This window comes from Notolepis coatsorum (assembly GCF_963971535.1).
Source record: "Notolepis coatsorum genome assembly, chromosome: 3".
Taxonomy (NCBI): domain Eukaryota; kingdom Metazoa; phylum Chordata; class Actinopteri; order Aulopiformes; family Paralepididae; genus Notolepis; species Notolepis coatsorum.
The window spans coordinates 47,189,811-47,209,897 of NC_140167.1; positions in this window are offsets into that span (position 1 = coordinate 47,189,811).

The following is a 20,087-nucleotide window of genomic DNA, read 5'->3' on the forward strand; positions in this document are numbered from 1 at the left end:
CCATCCTTTTCTGCTTCCTCCTTTGGCTGGTAGTATGTTCCTCAATCCAAAGGCCATTACATATGGCCTTTGTCCTGTCATACATGTCCACTGCCATCTCTGAGGTGCGATAACCTTTGAGTGTGTCCTGCACTGTGCTTTTAAATAGTACAGATATTGAAGATGTGCACTTTAACGCAGCAGCACCTGGAGCCATCCATACCCATGTCCAGTGTCCTATAATAAGCTTTAATCGAACCTCGGATAGTCCGGTTGGTTTGGGGTGGTGTGAAAGCTCATTCACTCTTGCAAGTGAACCCTGCTGCGGTTCATTTGAGATGTGAATGCAAAGCGGACCAAAGGCAGGAAAAGACCCAAAAATCGAATCTTTTTTTTATGAGAAGACTGAAACATATGTATATAATGAAACACACAATCGTTTTTTTTCCGATTGCCTAAGCATGATTTTGAAAACGGGGCCCGTGTTTCAAAACACACAATTAGCAGAACACCTCAGATCCTTTGCTAAATTAAACACATGTCAAAACCATACACTAATTTTGTTACCATATGAAAACACGTTACATAATGACTTAATTCTGTTTGAACCAGTTACACACACTGCTGTGCTTAAAGGGGAACTCCAACATTTTGGGAAATTAGTTTATTTAACATCTTCCCTGGAGTTAGACAAGAAGATACATACCTTTTTTGTCTCTGTGCGTGCATTTTAGCTTTGGGAATAGACGCTCCGTTAGCATAGCTTAGCCATCACTGGAAGTGAGGCAGGACAGTAGCCTTACAGTGCCTTACAGTGTATTGCAAGGTCTGACATTGACCAAACTTGATATGCATGACCTTGGTGGGCTCTAGGTCAACTCCTGAAAACGGGGTCAATGTCAGACTTTGCAATCAAAAGTTAGGGGGCTAATAACCTTTGCCATAATTTCAGTGCGCCCCCTAACTTTTGATTGCAAGGTCTGACATTGACCCCCTTTTCAGGAGTTGACCTAGAGCCCACCAAGGTCATGCATATCAAATTTGGTCAATGTCAGACCTTGCAATACACTGTAAGGCACTGTAAGGCTACTGTCCTGCCTCACTTCCAGTGATGAAGCTAAGCTATGCTAACGGAGCGTCTATTCCCTAAGCTAAAATGCACGCACAGAGACAAAAAAGGTATGTATCTTCTTGTCTAACTCCAGGGAAGATGTTAAATAAGCTAATTTCCCAAAATGTTGGAGTTCCCCTTTAACCTAAAACACATTTAGCAATTCTACTTCTCAGTGATTAGAGTACTGTAAGTGAAGTACGCAGAGAATGTGCAAATATACAATAAATTCACCAAACACTACACAAGACCAATGCTGTAGACTGATGAAAATATAATTTATTTATCTACATATACCCAAATCAATGATGCAGACTGATGAAAAAATAACATTTTCTCTCCATATACCCAAATCAATGATGCAGACTGATGAAAATATAAATGTTCTCTCCATATAACCAAATCAGTCCCAGTTTTCATGCTACTATGTGCATAACACTGTAAGCTCAGCAAATATCAGACAAACATAAAATACTGTATCCAGTACAGGTTAAAATTACAGTAACACAATTCTTTTTTTGAAAAAATTTAAACAGAAAATACTAGACATTATCTCTTTGCCTAGCTGGATCTGGCAAGATACTTTTTTGTTGTGATTCTCCATGTTGACATGTTGACTGATTTGGGAAAATGGGAGAAAATGTATATTTTCATCAGTCTGCATCATTGGTTGTCTTGTGTAGTGTTTGGTGAATGTATTGTATATTTTCACGTTCTCTGTGTACAGTACTTCACTCTCCTTCCATTTTGGTTGAAGACAGGTGAACTCACATGCTGCATTTTTATAGTGCTTAAACCTGATTGTGTATCTACAATTAAGCAATGGTGTGTTTGTGCATCTGGTGGCTGTGTTTAACCAATTGGCTCATATGTGTGGTAATTTGACATTCTGTGTCTAATGTAATGCAAGTGTGTTTAGTGTTTTGCAAATCACTGTGTGTATTGTTTTGCAAAAAGTGAGGCTGACATTGTAGGGGTGCAAATCTGGGCCTATATTTTGCTCCTTGAGTGTAAGGTTTTGATAATTGTGTAATACTTTTGATTTGAGTGTTTATGTAATTGAAGAAAACTGTAAAGACTAGAGATGAACTGTTTATTTATTTTGTACATAGGCTGTGCATATGTTTGTTTGTTTTTTTATTTGCTTATGTGTATGATTCTCAACTGTGTTTTTATTTTGTTATTGGTGTATATGTGTATGTATGTACAGTATATATATATATATATATATATATATATATATATATATATATATATATATATATATATATATATATATATATATATATATATATATATATATATATATATATATATATATACACATATATATATATGTGTATATATGTATATGTATATTTGTACTCCTGTTGGGGCTTCTTGGACCAGATCAATGTTTTATCTGGCTAAATAAATAAATAAGAAACTGATGATTTGGTCCTGTTAACTTTGAATTTTCTATGGGGACTGCCCAGATCATGGACCTGGACCTCACTTTGAGAACCTCTAATGATTCTAGTTATTCAGTATTCATCTCTAATTACTCAAAAATTGCGTATTTCTGCGTATAAAAAAAGGGGGGGGGGGTGACTTTGGACTGGCCTCAAAGCTTGTAATGTCTGTCTGTGTTTCAACAGACACCATTTGCGGGACTGCCTGTGTCCCAAAGGACAACATCTGGGAAACCTGGATGCCTGTAGAAAACAACAAGTGATATAATTTAAGGGTAACCATTCTCTATAAAAGGTTGTTGGCTAAAACGTGCAAAGCAAATTAAAACCTACCCAAAGACTGGTGTGGTGGTCTCCGGTAGCTGTTGTGTGCCGATTCCCTTCGTGGCTCAGAGGGTGGAAGATCGGGTTCAGATGATGGGCCAGATGATGGGCCAGCTTCCTCCTCTTCCATCATCGGCTCCTCTGTCACGTCAGGAGTCGCAGAGTGGGTTTGAAGAGTCTGTTGTAAAAAAAAAAAAAAAAAAAGGGAGCATTCAGTGTTTGTGGTTCTCAACTATTATTAATTACACTCCAACACCTAGACCACAGACTGTGGACCTAGCTCAGTGGTTCTCAACCTTTTCAAATATTGGAAATAATTGTATATCTTCAACCCCTACACTAAAGTTACAGAACTAAGGAATGTTCATAATATGCAATCTACTTGATCTGGGCCCTGTTTCATGTACGTGGTTCAACTAAGTCGATCAACATGTCCATTATCCAGCTTCAGTTAACCCGATGTTCAAAGCCGGGATTTTCCTGTTTCACAAAGGAGGATTCAGTCTCGTTAACTCAAGCCAGACTTGAGAGTCAGGCTCAAGTCAGGCTAGATGCGCGCTCCCGTTTTAGGTGGAAAGCCAGCACGTATCGATGGCAGAGACCCTGATTCTCAACGGCATTGATTGATTAATTGATTTAAGACTTTATTGACAGATTGCAATAGGCTCAATCGCCTCGCCGACAAGTTAAATGCGTTATCTATAGGCTAATTCTAAGTCCCTCATTACCTCAATCAATCAGATTATATTTCTTTAAACTTGCCTGCTGGATTGAATAATCAAATGAGATCTTGCTAGCGAAAATTATTAGTTAACTGTTATACAGAATTACGATACGGCTCTCTTACCCATTGATTGATGTATAGTCAATCTTTTACTTATCTTCTCTGTGGTGTAACGGGTTCTTCTTTTGACTTTCACACGGACGACCGGGGTTCAAGGCCCTAGTCTTTTCCTTCTTTTTGCAATATAGGAATAATTCAATTTGGTGCACGTTGAGAGCTATATAAAGAATGACATCCTCAATGCATGTAGATTTATAATATTTTAACTTAAAACCAGGCTACTTTGGCGTATAATCATTAATATTATATTCAAAAAAATCATATTGGAAGGACGGGGATTTGAACCCCGGTCGCTGAATTGGCAGGCATGAGCACTACCGCTGGGCCACTGGGCCAGATGGGATAAATTCATTGTTTATACATTAATGAACGAGAGACCCGTGTTTAGAATATCCGTTGTTTTGAATGAAGTTTATCTCTTTATCCTCATTCATTAATGTGACGTCAACGGCTCATTCAATTTCTCAAATCCGTCAAACAGCGCATCTCATCAGACATCTTAATCCCAGTTACAATTAAAATAACCACATCATGTGTACATCGCACGAGCGAGCGCCACCGTCGCCACGGTATATATAACGTGCATTATTTAGGACAAAGTGAATTTAATATCAGCATTTTGGGTCTATTTTACATTTCAAAAGCCCCCTCTGGAAGAATGGAGCACAAAAACGTAATTCAGAATGGTATAATGCAGATCGTAGACTGTGGGAATAGTTTCAGGAAACGGGCTGTCACTTCTTTGCGGGGGCGTGGCGATAGTTCAGGCTAACTTGAACTTGAACTCTGCTTTCGACCAGGCTCAAACTTTTGGATATGTTGTCATGGTGATTTGGGAAATCCACGTACATGAAATCGGAAAGTCAGGCTAACAGAGTTATCCAGCTAAAGTTATCCGGCTAACTCGGTTATCCCGGTACATGGAACGGGGCCCAGATCATAACCTTGCTTTCAATGAATCAAACTCACTCTGGCCTGTGCTCTTACACAGTGGTAAAAAACATTTGTTGCCTGCTCCAAACGCCATGAGAAACACTTTTACATTACAGACTTTCCATACAAGATAGTCTATATATAGTACAAAATATTTACAACGTCATAAACAACAGTTCTGCGAACTTGGAACATCTCTTCAACACTGCATTGTACACACACACACAGACACACACACACAGACACAACGACACACGCACACAACCACACACAACGACACACACACACACACAGACAGACACACACAACTACACACACACACAACCACACACACAACGACACACACACAACGACACACACACACACAACAACACACACACACAACAACACACACACACACAGACAGACACACACACAACTACACACACACACACAACCAGGGCCGGACTGGGGAAATAATTCATACCGGGAGATATAGCGCGAAATATAGCCCCAATCAGGCCACTTTTTAAGCGGGTTGGTCTGGGGGTCCCCCACCCGGAAATTCTTTGTTACAAAGACTTAATTTCCTGCATTCTGGTGAATTTTTGTGCATGTGAATCACAAACTAATGAGCCAACAATTGCTTAGTACAATGTACTGTTATGAACCTCAAATAAAACTGTTGTGGCACTAGCACACTCACCACCTTCAAAAATAAAAAAGCAAGAGCACAACATATTTTTTTATTTACTATTATAATACAGTTAACCACTCTCTCCACCTATTCAAACAAGGCAAGAGCACAATACCTTATTCACTTTACTGATGCACTACCCATCAACAGTTAAAATAGCCCTTTACACAAACATTAAATAACAGACCTTTCATTACAATACTATAATAACAGTAACCACTGCCAGAATAGTGACACATGTATCACGTGTGGTGAGCACACGCATGCATGCACAACGAAGACAGAAGATTGCGTTGTCTCAATCATTTTAACTATAAAATGAGCTCAAAGTATGAGCTCACTGACTGAAATTTCCAACAAAAAGCATCAATTGTCAAATAATATTGATCACATTAACTAGACTAGATGTTTTGGAGGAAATTAGAAAGGGAACAACAACTTAACCCTTGTGTCTGATCAGATTCTTATTTTTTTGATAACTTTGCAGTGATTATATTTGTAGCCAATGTGGCAAAGGTGTGTAATCTTTGAATTATCTTGGAATTATTTTGACTCTCTCTTTCATAAATTGTTTATTCAACTTCAGCCCCAATCATAACCACCACATATTGTCAGATTTAACAACTCCTTTTGGGAGTGTGCCATCTGCCATTCCATCCGCCACCTCCGCTGTCAATCAGTTGTATCGCCTGGTCCCGCCTCCACCAATCACAAGCGGCAGCACGGCTCCATTGTGTGTGTGTGTGTCCGCGTGAGGGAGAGAGAGTCAGATAGTTCTCCTACTCTGTCGCAGACAGTGAAATCCTGGTTGTTCCCCACCCACCTGGTTATCTAAAAACTATCGCGCAGCGCCGCCGCCACAACTAGAAACAATGGCCTGACAAAAAAAAAAAAAAAAGTATAATAAAAAAAATATATAATATGTTTTTTTTTATATAATTTAATTTTTTTTTATCTGTGCAGGCCAGGCCACCGGGAAAACTCCCGGTGCTCCCGATGGCCAGTCCGGGCCTGCACACAACCACACACACAACCACACACACACACAACGACACACACACACACAACGACACACACACACACACAACCACACACACAGACACACACACACAGACACAACGACACACGCACACAACCACACACAACGACACACACACACAGACAGACACACACACACACACCACACAACTACACACACACACAACCACACACACACAAACAGACAGACACACACACAACTACACACACACACAACCACACACACAACGACACACGCACACACACAACGACACACACACACACAACCACAGACACACACACACACAGACAGACACACACACACACAACAATGCCATTTACTGCTTTTTATATAGAAATAAAATGTATATTATGCATAATTGAGTTTGGAATTTTGGCCCGGCCCTCCAACATATTTTCAGTTGCTCATTCGGCCCCCCGGGAAAAATAATTGCCCACCCCTGCTCTAGACGGTATTTTCGTATGAAAGTGTGAATGAAATAGTAAAACGTTCCTACATCCTGAACGATATATAATCGATGTTGAATGGGCCATAGTAATGTCAATTTAGCAATACAATTTAAAAAGTTATAGCCCTGCAAAGAAGGTGAACATCTCCATAGACTTACAGTGCTGGCAGAGATCAAACAGCGATGGATATAAGCGCGGCAGAGAATGTTTAATCTCACCATTGCAAGCAATGAGATTCCACTAGTCTGGACATCTGCCCACGTCCTTCCCCTGTTGAAAGGGGGTGATCCCTCATCTCTTAATAATTACAGGCCAATCTCAAAGTTGTGTGTTTTAGCCAAAGTCCTCGAGAAACTAATAAGTGAGCAGCTTAAAGATTTCTTAGACTCACATGGCCTGCTTTCCAAGAACCAGTCAGGTTTCAGAAAGAAATTCATTCATAACTTTTGAACAATATATGCTATTTCTAATCTGTCAGCTGTTCCATATTGCCAACAAGATTGTCTATATTCCATTCACTCAAATTCTTCAACAATTTCAAGTTCAACTACATATGAAGAATAATAACAATAATAATGATGATAATCATACACATATTTTATATCATTGGAAAGCCCTAGTTGTTATCTTCAAAATGGTACCAAATATGAGGTACTTTGACATACCCTACCCATTAACACTTTATTTGCCAGGCTTATGTACATCCTTATACCATCCTCTGCCAGCTCTATTTGTCTATGGAGAAGTTCCCCTTCTTTGCAGGGCTATAACTTTTTAAATTGTATTGCTAAATTGACATTACTATGGCCCATTCAACGTCAATTATCTATCGTTCAGGATGTAGGAACGTTATACTTTTTCAATCACATATTCATACTAAAATACGGTCTAAAGTATAAATATGTTTTTATCGTTTTCTGCAGCATTCTGCAGAACGTGATTTATAGCCCTAAATGCATTATATTGATGATCAAATACAGTTTGATAGCGATCGGCGCGAGATAAAAAATTTCAAATGGACGTGCTTCTAGAAGTTACTACTTATCATCTGATGTTGACCGGATGGGGGGGGGGGGGGGGGGGTCATTTATAATTACGTGGCCAACGTTAGATGATTCATCTAGTGTGGGTGATATGATCATTAGAGCAGTTTGTATCGAACACGGTAAAAAAAAACGCTGAAACTTACCCCAGTCTCCTCGGGCCGTTGGGCGATGAGCGTGGAGCAAAAATATTCCTATTATGGGATGTTGAAATATGCGATCCATCTCCAGGTTGTATAATAGTATATACGTCCAAATCATGTTGTTTATCGAGTTATTGGTAACGGATCGCTATCCAATGTGTCTAGCTCGAGTCCCGGGACCTATAGCGAGTGATCGGACCGAATTTGGATGAGCACCAGTTTCCGTTTCCGGTTTCCGGTTTGGGCGATCCGCCGATCGGCCACCAGATGGCGCTCTTGAACCGTTGGAGAGTTGAGAGGGGATCAACAGTAGATCTCAAGTCTCCGCGGGAGAAATATGATTGCGATCACAGATTTTTGAAATATTGATCTCAATGATGTGTTACGGCGTCATTGGCAGAATTAGCATGGCAGGGAATGACGAGTTAAGGCGTCCTTGGCGATTAAAGTGTTAACTAATAATCTATCACAAACCGATGTATGTTCAAGTTAATGAATTTTCTAACTGGGCCAGTAGTCTCAGGAGGGTTAACTCATTTACAAGTCGTATAACATTTTTCAAATAAGGAAACAGATAGAGAAAATTTCAAAACACAAAAAAATTTCAATAGGTCTATTTTGACCTATTTCTGAATCGCGCATAGTTTTCGTCTTTTGTGAGGAATATTCATTGCCGGCACAATCCGACCTAGACCATGGTGGGTCACATATTATATGCATATAGTAGCTATACAATCAAGGCATATAAGAAAATTCTAGAATTAAAGTAATAAATAGAACTAAGAACAAAGAGGCATATGTCAACTCAACTTGAGGGCGACGTAGGGTGGATTCATCGCGCCTGTGGTAGTCAGAACCAATTTGAGGATGAATAGCCGCTGCAGTCGGCGCTGTTAGCCACATCAAGGACAGCACAGGGAAGGGGGAAGGAGGGGGTAGGAGAACGACTCAGAAAAGGTTGAAGTAGAGCGGGCATGGTTAGACGTTGTAGGTCGGACAGAATCATTTATTCCACAGGTAGGGAGTGTGTGTGGCCAGTGGATTTCTTTTTTACCCAAGGAAGCGATAGGAGCCCCGCATTTTGTGAACGAAGAGCACGAGCGAGCGAGTATCATATAACGAGATCGGATAGGTAAATGTAAATGGATAGATAGAGCGGTGCAAGCCCATTTCAAATTATAAGTGAGGAGCAGCACTAGATCTGGCCTGGATGGGAAGAAGCCAGTGTAGGAAGGACAAAATTGGTGTGATATGATCACATTTTCTAGTTTTAGTTAGTATCCGTGCAGCCGCATTTTGCACAAGTTGAATATTTGTGATGCTTGAGTTACGTAACGTAGGCCTGAAAAAAGCTAATTACAGTAATCTAAACAACTTTTGTGTCCCTTCCCTGTACCAGAGGGCCCCACATTGGGCACCAACATGGCACACCACCTAAGTGGCTTTTTATATGGCTCTCTAACATAGGGACACAGGCGAAAGATGGTGAAGACAAACCAGTTTATTGAAGAGAGTGGTGAGATTTAACAAGCCAGGAGCAGATGGAATGCTGTCATGACAAAGGCTCTCTCTCTGTGTGTGTGTGTGTGGGGACAGGTGATTTAACCTGTGCTCTTCGATTGTATTGATGCCAATCATGCCTCCAGCTAATCATCTTACAAATTTTACATTAAGCTGACGCTTTTATCCAAAGAGATAAAAATGTCCTTCCTACCTATACGTTCCCACTATAATTAAGTATGTTAAGTTGGGCAGCTCCAGAAAAGATGGTATTGTCTTTGATAGGCCTGTAATTAATTCACATGAGCATGCACACAAACAAACATATTTCAATAATATATTTATGACTATACAATACAAAAAAATGAAAACATTTACATTGTAAATACTGTCTGTGAAGAAATGGTTTTACTGAAATGACAATCAGGTTGAGGCATGCAACACATTTTGAATTTCAGTCGATTATTTTTCTCCACGTGACACTGGAGGAAAAAGTTAAGCTAGTGACCTCAGGGAAATCTTTAGGGTTTCCACTGCACATTATTATGTGTCCGGCCCACGAAATCATCAGTATTTTTCATTTCAGCCAGTCATTGAATCTATGGTTAAGCATAGATTCATCATGTTACATTGGCACAGCTCCCCCCAAGCCCTACTGTGTGATTCTTAAATTAGCCGGTAATACTGTATGTCCCGGGACAATTTAATAATACATTTATTTTATATAGCGCCTTACATTAGGCATCTCAAAGCGCTTTACATACATGGCATTATAGCATACAGACAAACACAGTACATGGACAAACACAGTAGGTACATGGACTTTCACAATGACGACATAGTGGGGATAATACAGAGAGAGGGAGACAACTTAGAGACAAGACAGAGAGAACATAAAAAAATATAATAATAATACCAGCCTGCCCTACTGTATGGGCACAGTCTTACTATATATTGGATATGAAGGAAAGCGGCTTGTGACAAGAGCTGCCAGTGGGATGGATACTTTGTCTCCTAAGACAGTGTGATCTCACATCATGGGCGCTATCGAGGACAGTTTGAGTTAGGATACATCAGACAAATGTGTTCAGTACACCTTCACCTTGTCAGGGAATGTATGAGTATGTATGAGAATATATGAGTATGTATGAGCATGTATGAGCATGTATGAGTATGTATGAGCATGTATGAGTATGTATGAGTATGTATGAGCAGCATGTATGAGCATGTATGAGTATGTATGAGCATGTATGAGTATGTATGAGCATGTATGAGCATGTATGAGTATGTATGAGCATGTATGCGTATGTATGAGCATGTACAGTATGAGCATGTACAGTATGAGCATGTATGAGCATGTATGATCATGTATGAGTATGTATGAGCATGTATGAGCATGTATGAGCATGTACAGTATGAGCATGTATGAGTATGTATGAGCATGTATGAGTATGTATGAACATGTATGAGCATGTATGAGCATGTATGAGTATGTATGTGTCATGGTCCCAGCCAGGGATCATGCTCGAACAATATGAACAGTCGTTTTCTGCCGCCCTCTGGTGGTCAAACGCAGCAGCTCCAGATATTGGACCTTATTCTGGATGTTATTAATGGTGCTGTGTTTTATCTGTTCATGTTGTGTGGTGCATTTTAGCTTGTGTTTTTAAAAGGTTCACCCCTTTTCACATGTCTTTTAGTGTTAAACATCTTTACATATGTTTCCTTAAGGGTTGTTCTTTTTATATATGGGTTCCTTTAAAAGGTTCATTCCCTTTACATATGTTTTTTCTAAGTGTTTAACTTTACATGTGTTCCTTTAAGGTTCACCCCTTTTCACATGTCTTTTAGTGTTAAACATCTTTACATATGTTTCCTTAACACTTTCACTGCCACACACAAGATATCTCGGGTTTCCGATAGTTATGTTGAAAGCCACTCACGAGATTTCTCGGAATTGTTTTTCTTTTCTTTTTTTAGCTATCTGAAATCATATTGCATCACGCAAGCCTACCCGAGTATACCCGAGCGCCGCTGGCGATCATATGTGGAAAAAAGCGCCCCCTATCGTCTCCCAGATGACATAAGGGATTTTGGAATGGACTCAATGAAAATGGATGGGGGCAAAAATCCGGTACTCCACATTTTCCAGTCCACTGATCCAGCCGGGGTTACCACAGTTCATTCTGGAGCCTCTCAGCCCCGCGGAATCATGTGTACTACTGTATCACGTTGGATCCATACACTTATCGATTTTTTCGAATGGTGATCAGGAATTGGAATATACCAGTTGGATACCATCTGAGGTCAGGTAAGGAATCTATGTTATCAGTGTTAGGATAATCAGACTAATTTTTATGAAGATATAGGCTGTTTTGTGAAATGGGCTCTTTCGGTTTCACTGTAAAAGTCCAAGAGGAAATGAACACGGCGATTATCCGTGCGCGGCTCGAATGTGCTTGCGTGCACGTATAATATTGATCATCTAGCGTTTATTTGAAAACTATTCATAAATAGGCAGACGAATATCAACGTTCTGGAATATTCCAGTAAAAGACGATTATCATAGAATGGTCCAGAATGAACAGTTTTTTACCTCAAAACGGGTGCTTTTCTAAATGCTCTCAAATGGAAATGAAGCGATAAAAAACCAATCTGCCTTGACAGCACTGACTGGAAAAGGATTCTTTGATAAGCGACGGGCAGATTAGACATATAGCCATAATTTAAAACATAGATTAGGCGATATTAAGCGTAACATTGGCGCCGATGGTGGCATTGAAGCGCTACCTCTAGCGCCACCTCGTGGCATTCAAAGTGTTAAGGGTTGTTCTTTTTATATATGTGTTCCTTTAAATCAGGGGTGGGCAATTATTTTTCCCAGGGGGCCGAATGAGCAACTGAAAATATGTTGGAGGGCCGGGCCAAAATTCCAAACTCAATTATGCATAATATACATTTTATTTCTATATAAAAAGCAGTAAATGGCATTGTTTTGACCTCTGGTAAAAGTGTATGTTATTGTTTGGCAATTAAAAGGTGAGGTTAGCTTTCAAAAATATCATTTATTCAAATAGAATTTATTTCCAAAATGATAAACAAAATGTGAAACATTAATATCAAAGGGCATTTTGAGTTTCATATACTATTGAAACAAGGATTTTCTTAGCTTTCTAAAGACATCACATCATATTATAGCAAAAATAAACAAGACATGTCACTGAACTGTGTAAAGAAAAGTGTCCCAGTTTTGTAGCCTTTTTTACTTTACATGCCTATATTAAACATTTAATGTTTTCAGAACTGTGCAAAAAAAAGAAAAAAAAATATCAAGTGTCCCATTTCACTTGTTATATTTCCACATTTTAGTGTTCTTCAGTTCTTTTTTTTCATTCAGTGTGAGAAATCCAGTCTCTGTTGAGCTTTAACAAGTCCATCAAAGTCAGGTTGCATGTCTGAGGTGGAGATGCGAAGCACAGCTGCCAGATGTTCATCAGTGAGAGAGGATCTGTACCTGGACTTGGTAAACGTCATGACTGAGAATGTCTGTTCACATATGTAGGTGGATCCAAAGAGAACCAACATCTTCTGAGCATGTCTCCTCATGTTTGGAAAGTTCTCCTTCTTGAGAGCAGAGTAGAACTCTAGCAGTGATGCTGACTTAAAGTGCTCTTTCAGTAGTGAATCAGACTGCAGGTCAATGAGTTCAAGCTGAACAACTATCAACAGTGCAGGTAAAGGGAGAGGAAACCAGCTGCATTTCATCCTCAACCTTTTTGAAATCTTGAAAACGCCTTGAAAATTCATCATGCAGTGCTCCCAACATGGATGAGTACCTGTGCCGGTGATCAGCTGATGGTTTGACTTCTTTCAGGGTTTTCATGTGTTTGAGATTGTTGCTGCCTAGTTGCCTTGAAATTAATTGCAACTTTGTCATGAAGGCTTTCACATGGCTATGCATTTCATGAGCAAAAATGCCCTTATCCTGCAGTTGTGTGTTCAGTAGGGATGGGTACCGTTCACATTTGAACCGATACGGTACCGGTACCTGTGAATCGATACCGGTACCCAACGGTACCTTTTTTCTGTACTTTAGTCTCTAAAAATTGAATCTACCTACCTCAGTTGTGAAAAAAAATAACCACACTTTCGACCGTTTTCGGCTTGCCCCGACTGCTTTGTTGTTGAATCAAGTCAAATCCTAGGTAAGCGTATATTGTGCGTGTGAACGTTGACATGAAAAAAAATAAAAATATCAAAAAAAAAATATTTTTTATATATATTTTTTTATCATCATGTAATCTTTCGCGGGCCGGTCAGAATCATCCCGCGGGCCGTACAATGCCCAGGGCCCCGTTCCCCGTACCTGGTTCAACTAAGTCGATCAAGATGTCATTATCCAGCTTCAGTTAACCCGATGTTTGAAGCCGGGATTTTCCTGTTCCTCGAAGGTGGATTCAGTCTCGTTAACTCAAGCCAGACTTGAGACCCAGGATAAGTGCGCGTGCCCGCCTCAGCCGAGAAGGCAGCAAGTGTCGAGAGCAGAGATCCTGATTCTCTAGCGGCATTGATTGATTAATTGATTTAAAACTTTAGTAACATATTGCAGTACGGCTCAATCGCCTCGCCGACAAGTTAAATGCGTTATCTATAGGCTAATTTTAAGTCCCTCATTACCTCAATCAATCAGATTATATTTCTTTAAACTTGCCTGCTGGATTGAATAATCAAATGAGATCTTGCTAGCGAAAATAATTAGTAAAACTGTTATACAGAATAACGATACGGCTCCCTTACCCATTGATTGATGTATGGTCGATCTTTTACTTATCTTCTCTGTGGTGTAACGGGTTCTTCTTTTGACTTTCACGCAGACGACCGGGGTTCGAAACCCAGTCGTCTCCTTCTTTTTGCAATATAGGAATAATTCAATTTGGTGCACGTTGAGAGCTATATAAAGAATGACATCCTCAATGCATGTAGATTTATAATATTTTAACTTAAAACCAGGCTACCTTTGCGTATAATAATTAATATTATATTCAAAAAAATTATATTGGAAACACGGGGTTTCGAACACCGGTCGCTGGGTTGCCAGGATTGAGCACTACCACTGAGCCACTGTGCCAGATGGGATAAATTCATTGTTTATACATTAATGAACGAGAGACCCGTGTTTAGAATATTCTTTATTTTGTTGTTGTTGCACCGAGCGAGCGCCACGGTATATAACGTGCATTATTTAGGACAAAGTGAATTTAGTATCAGCATTTTGGGTCTATTTTACATTTCAAAAGACCCCTCTGGAAGAATGGAGCACAAAAACGTAATTCAGAATGGTATAACGCAGATCCTAGACTGTGGGAATAATTTCAGGAAACGCGCTGTCACTCCTTTGCGGGGGCGTGGCGATGGTTGATCCGGCTAACTTGAACTTAAACGCTGCTTTCGACCAGGCTCAAACTTTTGGATCTGTTGTCATGGTGATTTGGAAAATCCAGGTACGGGGAGCCGGAAAGTCCGGCTTAAGTCAGACTTAACCGAAAGTTATCCGGCTAACTCAGTTATCCAGGTACGGGGAACGGGGCCCAGGTCTGCTTTAAAAGGTTCATTCCCTTTACATATGTTTTTTGTAAGTGTTTAACTTTACATGTGTTCCTTTAAGGTTCACCCCTTTTCACATGTCTTTTAGTGTTAAACATCTTTACATATGTTTCCTTAAGGGTTGTTCTTTTTATATATGTGTTCCTTTAAAGATATTCCCTTTACACATGCTTTTATCAATGATGTGAGTTTGTTTTACTACCCTGTGTTCCTCAGCCTAGGCCATGCCTGGCCTTACACCAGCTGGCACTTGTTAGTAATCACAGGGCAATGTATATAGAGCTGCCCGTTTCTCACATTCAGGGCCGGACTGGGGAAATAATTCATACCGGGAGATATAGCGCGAAATATAGCCCCAATCAGGCCACTTTTTAAGCGGGGGGTCTGGGGGTCCCCCACCCGGAATTTTTTTGTTACAAAGACAGCATTCTGGTGAATTTTAGTGCATGTGAATCACAAACTAATGAGCCAACAATTGCTTAGTACAATGTTTTTTTTTTTTTTTTTTTTTTATATATCTTTCTTCCCCTCCTTTTTCCCGATTTTTCTCCCATCCCACCCTTCCTGGTTGTTGCGTACTTTCCCCTACTGTTGGTCCGGGAGACCGGAGACTGTCACATGCTTTCCTCCGACGCATGTGCAGCCTGGGGCAGGCCAACCTGGCCGCGCAGGTTCTCACCGGGGAGAGTGTAGCGTGTGGGAGGCCACACTATCTCTCCTCAGTTCCAACCCTCGCTGAGCAGGCGCCCCCCGACCGAACTGTAGGGGTCGCTGTCCACAACACCCAGGACCCACCCTTCAGCTTTCCCACCCCCTGATACAGCCAATTGTATCAGTGTGAGAGGCCAGCCAAGCTGATAGCAACGCCAGGAGCTGGATTCGAACAGGCGAATCCTAGTGTCTCCCGGTGTTGGTGACGAACGTAATCTCCGTGCGCCACCTGCCCCCCCCCGTACAATGTACTCTTATGAACCTCAAATAAAACTGTTGTGGCCCTAGCAATGCTACTCTCTCCACCTTCAAAAAGAAAAAAGCAAGCGCACCACATATTTTTCTATTTACTATTATAATACAGTTAACCACTCTCTCCACCTATTCAAACAGAGCAAGAGCACAATACCATGTTCACTTTACTGATGCACTACCCATCAACAGTTAAAATAGCCCTTTACACAAACATTAAATAACAGACCTTTCATTACAATACTATAATAACAGTAGCCATTGCCAGAATAGTGACACATGTATCGCGTGTGGTGAGCACACGCATGCATGCACAACGAAGACAGAAGATTGCGTTGTCTCAATCATTTTAACTATAAAATGAGCTCAAAGTATGAGCTCACTGACTGAAATTTCCAACAAAAAGCATCAATTGTCAAATAATATTGATCACATTAACTAGACTAGATGTTTTTGAGGAAATTAGAAAGGGAACAACAACTTAACCCTTGTGTCTGATCAGATTCTTATTTTTTTGATAACTTTACAGTGATTATGTTTGTAGCCAATGTGGCAAAGGTGTGTAATCTTTGAATTATCTTTGAATTATTTTGACTTTCTCTTTATCTGCCATTCCATTCGCCGCCTCCGCTGTCAATCAGTTGTATCGCCTGGTCCCGCCTCCACCAATCACAAGCACGGCTCCATTTCTGTGTGTGATCCGCGTGAGGGAGAGAGAGAGATAGTTCTCCAACTCTGTCGCAGACAGTGAAATCCTGGTTGTTCCCCACTCACCTAGGTTATCTAACTATCGCGCCGCGCCGCCGCCACAACTAGAAACAATGGCCTGGCAAAAAAATAAAAATAAAAAATTATAATAAAAAAAATATATATATATATTTTTTTTATATAATTTTTATTTTTTTATCTGTGCAGGTCAGGCCACCGGGAAAACTCCATTGTATTGCCTTGTTTCAGTGTATTGTTTCACATAGTTGGTTTCGGTCACGTACTCACCTCTTGTCACTTATATTCCCCGTGAGTCCGTTCCTCTCTAAGTCCACCTTTTTTGCCAGCTTTGCTGTGTATAGTTTGTTTCCGGGTTTTGCAGTTCGCTTTTGTTTTTGCTACTGTACCGTTTGTAACGTGTATCCTTGTCGAATCTGCTCAGTAAAAGCCTGTCACTTCAGTACGTCGTCTCAGCTTCTTCTCTCTCTGCTCGTGTTACCTGCAAGTGGGGTCTCCTCTCCTAACCCACACGAAACCATCACAGAATGGTGCGACCTTCAATGATCCCAGCACGCACGAAGACAGCAGGAGCGAGCAACGCTCTCCTCTCGATGGAGAGATTCTTCAAGGGGGATTTTCTCTCCTCGTCCTCAGAGGAGAGATGGACTGTGTACACGCTGCTCATCTCTGTCGGTGAGCGCAGCGCCGAGCAGGCGCTCCAGCTGGAAGCACACGGCCGTGTGATCCGTTGGCTGATTCGGGAGCTCCTGTCCTCTGCTTCCGAAGCCCCGTTTACCAGCATGCCTTCCTCCGCAAGTACAGCTAGTCCTCTCGCCGTTAGCACAGCCCAGGCTGTTAGCCCAGCCATTAGCCTAGCTTCCCCTGCTAGTACTGCTAACTCTCGCCCTGTTAACGCTGCGCAGGCTGTTAGCCCAGCCGTTAGCCTAGCTTCCCCTGCTAGTGCTGCTAACTCTCGCCCTGTTAACGCTGCCCAGGCTGTTAGCCCAGCCGTTAGCCTAGCTTCCCCTGCTAGTACTGCTAACTCTCGCCCTGTTAACACTGCCCAGGCTGTTAGCCCAGCCGTTAGCCTAGCGTCCCCAGCTAGTGCTGCTAACTCTCGTCCTGTTAACACTGCCCAGGCTGTTAGCCCAGCCGTTAGCCTAGCGTCCCCAGCTAGTGCTGCTAACTCTCGTCCTGTTAACACCGTCCAGGCTGTTAGCCCAGCCATTAGCCTAGCTTCGGCAGCTAGTAATGCTAACCCCAACTCTGTTAACACAGTCCAGGCTACTAGCATAGCCTGGACTGTGGGCAGGCCAACCTGGCCGCGCAGGTTCTCACCGGGGAGAGTGTAGCGTGTGGGAGGCCACACTATCTCTCCTCAGTTCCAACCCTCGCTGAGCAGGCGCCCCGACCGAACTGTAGGGGTCGCTGTCCACAACACCCAGGACCCACCCTTCAGCTTTCCCACCCCCTGATACAGCCAATTGTATCAGTGTGAGAGGCCAGCCAAGCTGATAGCAACGCCAGGAGCTGGATTCGAACAGGCGAATCCTAGTGTCTCCCGGTGTTGGTGACGAACGTAATCTCCGTGCGCCACCTGCCCCCCCCGTACAATGTACTCTTATGAACCTCAAATAAAACTGTTGTGGCCCTAGCAATGCTACTCTCTCCACCTTCAAAAAGAAAAAAGCAAGCGCACCACATATTTTTCTATTTACTATTATAATACAGTTAACCACTCTCTCCACCTATTCAAACAGAGCAAGAGCACAATACCATGTTCACTTTACTGATGCACTACCCATCAACAGTTAAAATAGCCCTTTACACAAACATTAAATAACAGACCTTTCATTACAATACTATAATAACAGTAGCCATTGCCAGAATAGTGACACATGTATCGCGTGTGGTGAGCACACGCATGCATGCACAACGAAGACAGAAGATTGCGTTGTCTCAATCATTTTAACTATAAAATGAGCTCAAAGTATGAGCTCACTGACTGAAATTTCCAACAAAAAGCATCAATTGTCAAATAATATTGATCACATTAACTAGACTAGATGTTTTTGAGGAAATTAGAAAGGGAACAACAACTTAACCCTTGTGTCTGATCAGATTCTTATTTTTTTGATAACTTTACAGTGATTATGTTTGTAGCCAATGTGGCAAAGGTGTGTAATCTTTGAATTATCTTTGAATTATTTTGACTTTCTCTTTATCTGCCATTCCATTCGCCGCCTCCGCTGTCAATCAGTTGTATCGCCTGGTCCCGCCTCCACCAATCACAAGCACGGCTCCATTTCTGTGTGTGATCCGCGTGAGGGAGAGAGAGAGATAGTTCTCCAACTCTGTCGCAGACAGTGAAATCCTGGTTGTTCCCCACTCACCTAGGTTATCTAACTATCGCGCCGCGCCGCCGCCACAACTAGAAACAATGGCCTGGCAAAAAAATAAAAATTAAAAATTATAATAAAAAAAATATATATATATTTTTTTTTTATATAATTTTTTTTTTTTTATCTGTGCAGGTCAGGCCACCGGGAAAACTCCATTGTATTGCCTTGTTTCAGTGTATTGTTTCACATAGTTGGTTTTGGTCACGTACTCACCTCTTGTCACTTATATTCCCCGTGAGTCCGTTCCTCTCTAAGTCCACCTTTTTTGCCAGCTTTGCTGTGTATAGTTTGTTTCCGGGTTTTGTAGTTCGCTTTTGTTTTTGCTACTGTACCGTTTGTAACGTGTATCCTTGTCGAATCTGCTCAGTAAAAGCCTGTCACTTCAGTACGTCGTCTCAGCTTCTTCTCTCTCTGCTCGTGTTACCTGCAAGTGGGGTCTCCTCTCCTAACCCACACGAAACCATCACAGAATGGTGCGACCTTCAATGATCCCAGCACGCACGAAGACAGCAGGAGCGAGCAACGCTCTCCTCTCGATGGAGAGATTCTTCAAGGGGGATTTTCTCTCCTCGTCCTCAGAGGAGAGATGGACTGTGTACACGCTGCTCATCTCTGTCGGTGAGCGCAGCGCCGAGCAGGCGCTCCAGCTGGAAGCACACGGCCGTGTGATCCGTTGGCTGATTCGGGAGCTCCTGTCCTCTGCTTCCGAAGCCCCGTTTACCAGCATGCCTTCCTCCGCAAGTACAGCTAGTCCTCTCGCCGTTAGCACAGCCCAGGCTGTTAGCCCAGCCATTAGCCTAGCTTCCCCTGCTAGTACTGCTAACTCTCGCCCTGTTAACGCTGCGCAGGCTGTTAGCCCAGCCGTTAGCCTAGCTTCCCCTGCTAGTGCTGCTAACTCTCGCCCTGTTAACGCTGCCC